Source organism: Hippocampus comes, unplaced genomic scaffold (genome assembly GCF_001891065.2).
Source record: "Hippocampus comes isolate QL1 unplaced genomic scaffold, H_comes_QL1_v1.1 scaffold80, whole genome shotgun sequence".
Classification (NCBI taxonomy): domain Eukaryota; kingdom Metazoa; phylum Chordata; class Actinopteri; order Syngnathiformes; family Syngnathidae; genus Hippocampus; species Hippocampus comes.
Window position 1 is genome coordinate 437,267 of NW_017806164.1, and position 9,107 is coordinate 446,373.

Genomic DNA, 9,107 nt, shown 5'->3' on the forward strand with positions numbered 1-9,107 from the left:
TGGAATATAATGACATCATTCCCTATGAAAAAGTACCAATGGTGCCCCTTGGAGGGTCTCTGGTGAAGAGGAGGGAGACATAGGGGGGCTCAAATGGAGCCGACATGGAGGCACGGCATGAGACAGGAGAACAGTAGCAGACATACCGGGGAGAAACTGAAAAACTGAACCTTCTTTCTTAGCATCACAGTAGGGAGACGTTCTCAACCAGCACCTGCTTTAAGGTGCGTCTCTCTCTAACCCACCAAAAATACAAATAGTTTGACCTTTACGTTTAACTAAAATCTGTTATTTTTACACTTCGATGGCTACAAGCATGTGAAAAATGTTTCTTGGAAAATTGTCTGTCCATTAATGGGAGTTTGCATTTTTCAAAAAACAAAAACACTTTTTTTCCACATTTGTGAAGACTGTCAGTATGACCTGATAGTAGTACATGAATAAAATGATGCATGGGGGGGAAAAAAAAAAAAATCTGTCCTCTCTGGCCCCATCTTGTGGTTCTAAATTGATTTGCAAGAAACCAGCACACCCGAGGAAAAACGACCAATCAGAGACAGAAGGTGTGACCGGAGAGGTGTCAAGCATGCTGTTAATTACCAAGCTATGGTGACAACCTGAAAATGCATCTTCCCTGGATGTCGCAATTTACAGAGCAACTCATTGTCGTTATAATATTCCAAGTATGATTAACTTTACTATTGAAGCGGCCATACCACGTTGGAACACAAAGCATTGTGGTTGTACAACTAGGAGGAAGTATGTGGTCAAATTTCTGTCATGAAATGTGAGCCACAGCCTGTTTTGTGTTGTGTATTGTGTTTAATAAGCAGTTGACCTTCCCTGAAGTGTCTGTTATGTTGACCTCCACATACCGACGACACCCTAGCGAAGAGGGGGCGCCGCGTCTAACCTCGTGACCTATCCGTTAGCCGGGCGGAACCGCGATTAGTTTGCGGGTTAACTGGTGGCTAGCGCCTCTCGTCGTGGCATGTAAAGACCTCCAATGAACCAGTGGGATATTTTAAAGCCTTTAAAGCCACAAAAGGCTTTTAGCCAATATAATTTCACGGCTCAAACTTGAGTCGGCACAAGAAGGATACTCAACTTAGTGCTGTTTGATTGATAGTTGAGCATGTTGTGGTTTCAGTGCAATCAGTGGGCACAGCATCTGAGAATGGAAGACCGCTTTTCAATTTCTCATGATTTTCAACCCTTATTTTAAATGATGAATTTTGTCATTATTCAAATTTGGCAGGGTTATGAACACTCTTCTTTGTGGTGGGTCAAATTCACTAGACATTTATTTTCACTTCAAAAGGACTTTAAGGATCATTTGAAAGCATTCCCATTATTGTTACAGGAAAACATTGCAAAATACTGAGCAAACTGGAGGTCGATCAGATTGTGTTCAACTGTCGAGGTTTGACTGTATTTAAACCATTTAATGGGTCCAAGGTGAGCGGATGCTGATCCACCGTGCATTTAGAGCTTTCACCTGAAAGAAACTCATCACAACAGCTCAATATATTGTGACATCTAATATTTTAAAAGGCTTAAGAACGGTTCAGTCAATATTATATCATCCTCTGGGACACAGCCCTTGGCTCTGGTCCCGTCATATATTTTCCGATGTGCACATTGTTGTTTGCTTCTGCGTCTTTTCTCTAATGGAAACAGTGCTGTACAACCGATATTTCAGGTTTTGGTACAATTCCAAATTTGAAATAGTCCTCTTACCCCCCATCTTCAATAAGGAGGATACTGGGCCAAAGCAAGTTTGGAGTGACTACACTTGCTTTGCTTGTATTCAATCCCCCTGTACTCAATCATTTATCAAACCAAATTAGCATCACTGACATTACATCCACTTTACAAGAGCCGTGTGACCAAGAAAGGGCAGAGATAAAACACTGCTAAAGACATTCCAACGGGCTCAGATTACTGGCAAATTGTCAGAGAAAGCCCAACAATTCGAGAGCGATGCATTTGTCGCCTTTTAAAATAGTTTTAAAATCTCCTATTGCATAACTAGTCCTCGCAATTTCATGTCCTTTTGTCGCTCATTCCAGGTCAGTGAACCAGTATGGCTGAATGGTCATTTCCATAATTTGGTTCACACACTGAAGGACAACCAACTGAAGGGCATGTTGGGATCAAAGAGAATGCTGGGTCCGCTTGATGTGCCAAAGTATGCTGAAGAGGATACCAGCACAAATAGAGAGAAAAGCAGGACTTGTTTCTAGTTAAAAAAAAAAAAAAAAAATCAAACCAGGGATCAGAAGTCACAAAAAAAAAGAAAAAAAGGGGATTTTTTTTATGTTAAAAAAAAAAAAAAAAAATCAAACCAGGGATCAGAAGTAAATGACTGTCAACAGCACAGAAATGGAGAGCAGAGTTTTGATAGTTTCCTTCCAAGATGATTTACATCAGTGGAAAAAAAAGTAACAGAACACCATTCAGTACAGGAAGTACTGAAAAACAAGCCAAACAGACAAACTGAGATCTCCCGGTGAGGAAATTGGGAAACCGCATACTGTAACAGCCTGCCCAGATAACACAATCTTGTCAAAATGCTTTTATAAATAGCATGATCATTTTTGATGTTATAAGAAAAAAAAATGGAATAGTGGTATCGAATCAAATTGTATTTGATCTCATTTCTCTTGTTACTGTTTATGACAAATTCAATGAAACGCTTCATCAAGTCAAGCACATGTAGACAGATTTAAGATTTGTGGAAAAACACTAACAAAAGACAAGACGACATCGCTCGAAACTTTTCAAGACAACCAAACTCATTCCAAAATAGCTCGAAACTTCAGTTTACTTTGTGAGAACTGAGGACACACATTGCGTAAGATGCTTTCATAACGCCACATCTCTCAAAATCGTATTTAAGTTACCGGAGATGTAGAAGCAAATGTCCAGTTTCACACTCATGCTCACACTACACATCTACAAGGCCACAGTATTCAAGTCAGGGCTACATAAATATATCTTACTTTGAACCCACAAATGAACGCAGGGCCGGAAAAAAAAAAAAATTACAAAGGGGTTAAAAAGATGAGACAGAGAACGATGCGGTAAGTGGAGAACTCATGATCTCTCTCCACATGGTCACTGTGTGCACGCACTCAGATATGACCTCTTGCATAACGGTTTTTCCACCTGTTTCTAAGTTATGAAGCTTCCCTTGTCTCTGTTTTGCCATCTAAGGCAAAGCAGCAGGATATTAAAAGACTGGGTGGAGGAAGATTGCAATTGTATGAGAGCTCAGGAGCTGTGATGGTGGAAATGCTCAGAATGTGTTCCGCAATAAAGTGTTCATTGGAGTGTCGGAATGCCATTTAGCCTGAAAGGAAAATGGCTGCACAAAGAGTGAGTGAGGCATGGCTGTAAACAACAACAACAACGGATGAGAAAGAAAATGGGGTTCAAGTAAATAACAGGCGAAAGTAACATCTGATTCATTCCAGACCATTAGAGGCCATGATGAGGTGAAAAAGTCACGGAAAGGGGATAAATAATTTACGGGTGGGAAAGAACGTGTAATGTTGCACCTTTTGTTTAATTCATAGGTTTTGGAGTGCAATAACTCCCTCTGTGCTTATATGAAGAGGAACCTTGGGGTTTTATTACATACGGCCCATTTGGGAAGACAAAGCATATCAACCGCATACAAAACAAGCAAAATGGTGGCAAAGATTCTAATTTCCAGGGCTACACAAATCCATTGAAAGTATAGATAGACTTCCAGCGAATCCATTTTTGTTTCATTCATCTCTTGATTTCAGTTCATCTGCAGCTCCTCTTGTTGTATGTTGTCTTGAGAGGGAAGAAATTTCATCTGTGCTGTATGTTGCACGTACAGCATATTTGACAATAAAGTTGTACGTGATACTTGATACTTGATGATAGAAAATGCAAGAATGGATATTTTCATGTATTCTTTGGAAGGTCATCAAGGCTCTCTGAGCAAATCTTCCAAAAGAAGGCCTGAAGTCACACATAGCCTCAAGTCATAAATTGTCTGACTTCCTGCACATTGTGTTTGAATAATACAAGGACGTTCAGAGGTCGCTCAATCTTGACAGAAGCTTCACTTACATTTCCTTCCCCGTTGGAGTGCACAGGAGCAGTGATCCTCACAATAGCGTGCTCCTGGTTTCATGTCATGGTCATTCTTTTGATATGGCGAATACATTTAATTGAGTTCCTTTATCATATCTTGGGGAAATAATATTTCTTTGTCGGGAAGGAATATTTTTACCAGAAAAAAGAAAAAAACAAAAAACAAATTGGGGCATCAGGATAGCTTCCAAAAAAAACAGTTAAGATGTTTACTTAAAGACAGGAGAGTCAAGTCGGACTGATCCACCGGGCTGATTTAGATTGCTAATGATAAAAAAAATACAAATTTTAAAAAATAATTATAATTTTTTTAAAATGCTGACAGTATGCTATGGTTCCCTTATTTGAGCATGGATCTGAAAAAAACATGGGGCCAGTAAAGTCAGGTGTGCTGCCCTGAGTTAACAAGTAGTGGAGTGCTAGAAACCCCATCGCCCATCTGTACGATGCCCAACGACAGTAACTAAGGTAGAAGTCTTGAAGGATTGAGTCAAAAGTGAGTCATATCATGCAAATAAAGAATTTTAAGTATTTTTGCGGCTAAAGGTGAGGATGTACAAAGGAGCAAGATTCAGACAGATTCATGCATCACTTTGAATTTTTGGTAGATTTCTCTTATGGGCATTTGGCAAAAGCCCAACATGTCTGATGTCTCAATGAGGGTGGGAAATAAAGAAACATCTGCGGAGAAAAAAAAAAAAGAAACAAAAGTAAAAAAAGAACAAGAGTTTCTTCCAAGGTTGTAAAAGATCCATTTGCAGTGTAATCATTCAGGTCCAGTGCTCATAGCGGGAACGAGGTTGGCCGCCGCCGCCGAGGCAAGGCACAGATAATTCACAGGATGCCTCATGAATCATTTCCAGTAAAATTGTCTACGCATGTGCGCGCGAACTTAAGGGAACGACATTAAAATTGAAGGACATATTCAAGATGAAGGGAGAAAGGCTGTGCAGGTTTGGACGTAAAAACAACTTTGTGCTTGCAGGCATATAACGGCGGACCCCTCGGGGAGAGAAAACGGTCCTGCGACCACAAACAGAGGTTATGTATGCAGCTGTTACCCTGCTGCATCGTGACGCCGCTTTCCATAATATGCTTTTACATCATACAACATACCGAGTGGTGTCTCGGTGTCTGACTGGCTACGCATCGAAGATATCTGATGTATTTGCGGAAATGGACAAGTACGTTCAGCAACTTGTTCAAGTGTGTTATTCTACAAAAGAAAATGTATTGTTGATAGAAATGCGCTATTGGTAGAAAAACATTTTTTGTCTTGATGACAAGTTAGGCCAGAATAATGGTGCTGAATGTGTCCACTGGTATTTTCTTTGTCCCTGGAAACAGTCCCGGTAAAATACATCAGCACACAAATTTTTATTCCTTTGCTACCACGGATGCTACTTTACATAAGTCAAAATGTTTGACATTTTTCAAGAGAAATCCGGAAGAGATAATGGTGTATTAGGCCAGTGTTACATTTGAAATACACAGTTGGACTCGACTTTATTGACAAACGTTTTCAGTGTTTGCACAGAAACAAAGTGTATCTTTTTGATTAACTTCCACTTGAGACCTATTCCAAATATTTGCTTTGAAGCTCCAAAGCACAATTATGTAAACATTTTGATTCGTTTCCAAACGCAGTGGTATGTTGACAAACGGGTGCCTCAGTTAAGGAGATTTTTCAGATGCAAGCCATCACTCATTTTGACTTTTTGCACGGCGCTGTCAAGTCATCACGCATAAAGAAATGCTTTTTGGTTCGGACGTTTTCCAGCATGACGTGATGGCAGAAGCACGATAGAGTTTGGTTATCTATTACATGTGAAAACATGGTACCAGGGCTATTGGCAAGCATTGCCCGATGACCGGTTGAGGGTTCGATGTGGATTTAAAAAGTCCAGCTTTCAATAACAGCTAACACTGACCCATAATGAGCTCTTCCTTTTTTCAGGGGATGTCTAGCAGCGCACAATATAATTGGCTACTAATATTTACGAGCATTGGCACCTCCTGCGTCTTAGTCCGACAACCCCCGGAAAAAAAATAAGGGGTAGGGGAGCATCAGTCCTGCGTCATCCCAAGGACATGTCTGCAGCCATGTTGGCAATGGCGACAGCACACTGCTATCCAAAAGGGACCAGCGGGAGGTTTTGAAAACCGAGGAGCTCAAATGACCAGATGGGATCATATTAATGTCCGCAGCTCCGCAGTCTCAATTGCACAAATCACAAAATATTAGCGGGCATTAGCGCAGCAGAATTATGACGATACCGTTATGATGGAGTGAAGATGACAGTGGAAAAAAAAACAGAACTACTATCAAAAGGATTTGTTTCAACAGTTTATTGAGCATTTATTTAATAAAATAGTGGTCCTATGGTTAAACTAACAGAAAAATAAAGGTTTGTTGTTTGTTTTTTTTTAGTTGTGCATGCATGCGAACATGATTAACATTCAGAGGAGACGGTACAGGTTAAGACATAGCAAATGACAGAACATTAAAATGGAAACTAATCACTGGCATACAAAGTTCCATATTTGACCCAAAACCATGTTGAGGCATTTACTCAAGGAGAGAACGCGGCAATGAATTAGGAAGGAGACCATATTGCAAAACGTATTTTCACAAGAAAAGCTATTTCCCCCTGTATACACTGTCAAACCCCGCGTCTTTCCTCGTCCTCCCTCAAAGTGCAATAACGCGGCGCCGAGTGAACTCGCCCAGAACCAGTTACAATCATAAGTCGTTCATAATCATCGCCATTGACCAAAGTGCTTTTGGCGCTCGTCACCGGACCCGTTTCCAACCATCGGCAATCACACTTTCTTCACAAACAAGCACTTACAAGCTCCCACCGATTTCATATAGTAAACTCTGGCAACAGTAAGGCGGTGTACACTTGCAAATGGTGCAAACGGTTCAATTCATGTCAATTACAATGTCAATTTCATTTTCCCGAAAACGTTTTCCTTTTAATTATTTCGAGATCAGATTGTGTGCTTTCAAGTTGTGTTTTGGGGTTGGAACGTCACAGGGCAAAACTGAATCTGCTTTTGCAATGTTTTGTACACACATTAACAGTAATATGAAGACATTCAATGAGACATTGACAATACAGTACATTTCTAAATACAGATCTATCACTATCAGTGAGCTCTGATGAGAAGCCTTACATAAATGAAACTCTGAATCTAACAAACAGCCCTTCATTGGGGAGGGATGCACCAATAACAGCTGGCGAGCAGTATCACCATTTTGAATCAAATATAAAAAGTAGAAATTGTTTTCCCAATTTATTTGGACTACTAAATAAAGTATGTTAGCGCTCGTGCTGCTATCTTGACACATCCCTATTCTAAACTCGACTTGCTTTCCTGTACGGTCTACAATGACCAAATACAGTTGTCAAACTAAATAACCAGCAGCTGAGCTTGTACGCTACATATCGGCAAATGTCAACTCAAGACAGCCCAGCTCATTTTAGCAGCCCAACCGTGAATTTTTTTGTTTCCGATACTGAGTGGGTGTGTCACAGTGGAAGTACTTCAAAAGCTAAGTGCTTACTGGAAAACTTTTTTTTTTTTTATGTGCACATCAGCCGGATTGCATCATTAAATGCAGAGCTCCCTTCTGAGACTGCTGTAATGTCAACAAAGCGATGTTCATGTTGCAGCCGGAGAGAAATCAGAAGTGCTCTCACTTGTACTGACAACTATTATAGCTTCACAGACAAACACAGACCAAATATGAGCAACACCAAAACCAATACAGTAAGAGTTCGATTTGGAAGACAACTAATGAAAGTGAATACAAAGCTTGTTTGATAAAAAAAAAAAAAAAAAATCAGGGTGTGCCAAACTTCTTGTTTGGGACAAAACGATTTTGGGCACAAGTCAATTTTTATTGGGTCATCCAGAGTTAATGCTGCGAGCCATTATTATTGATCAGCAATCAATCGGACAATTTCTTGGAAAAAAGCCAATTACTCAGTCTTTGTTGAAATAAAAATGCTTTTAGTCACAAGTTTGTGTGCATGTCAGCATTTTGTCTGTCTGATATATTTTCATAAGATTGAGTCAAACGGGGAGCCATATTGCTAATTTGGAAGGTGATCTGAAAAGTTATGTTATCCCTGATAAAAATGGTGAAGCCAGTGCAGACAATATTGGAGAGCGTGTCACTTAATAGTGACAGTAGACAAAGTAGACAGTGATGCTTTATACTTGCTTTCGTCCTTACAAAGTACTACAATGAACATCACCGGTGAAAATTAGCTTGGAATAAAATGAAAATAAACTGAATCTGTTCAGCAACATTTAAAAGACTGGAATTTTTGAAAAGGTAAAGAGTTGAGAGGAATATTTTTCCCAGTGTTATTAGATGGATTCTATTGTCTGTATGCACACAATGGAACGACCAATTCAGATGTTTGGGGGGGAAAGTAGCTGTACTGCTACAACTGTAATCTCTGAAAATATGATTAGTGAACAAAATGAAAACTACCACTGCTCTGCTTCTCATACAATGCGTTACAAAGGCATTTAATGGCATCACACAATAGATGAATGAGCTACAGTCGATTTTAACTTTGGAAGATACTGTGAATTAGATAAACCCCCATTAACCCCAATTCAATCAAAGCAAGCTACACTTTCAAGGCAGCGACATCACATTGTGGTTCAGCCTGCCATACTGTTGCACCCGTGCAAAAAAATTAAATAAACCGACAGCTCACCATAGCAATTAACGTTGCGGCACCTCCTGCAAAGAGCAATGATGCCCGAGGTCGGAATGGCCCGGCACGTCCCCCCCCCCCCGTCACGTGTTTCCACGTTACATAATGTGGACGTGCCCTCCCAAAGGGCACCGAGCTGTACAGAGCCCTGACATCAAGGCAAATTACCCCTCACCGGGCACCTCAAATGCTCACTCCAGCAGTATTTGATAGTGTCTTATTCCCCCCCCC

General features: G+C 40.3%; 1 protein-coding gene across 1 annotated transcript in view; it reads right to left on the reverse strand.

Moving 5' to 3' along the window:
* Positions 1-6,565: 6,565 nt before the first annotated feature.
* Positions 6,566-9,107, reverse strand: part of LOC109531503 (protein phosphatase 1 regulatory subunit 3E) — a 7,691-nt gene continuing 5,149 nt past the window's right edge. The window contains exon 3 of the mRNA XM_019895820.1: positions 6,566-9,107. This exon is cut by the window's right edge and continues 1,249 nt beyond it. The gene's annotated coding sequence lies outside the window, so the exon portion shown is untranslated.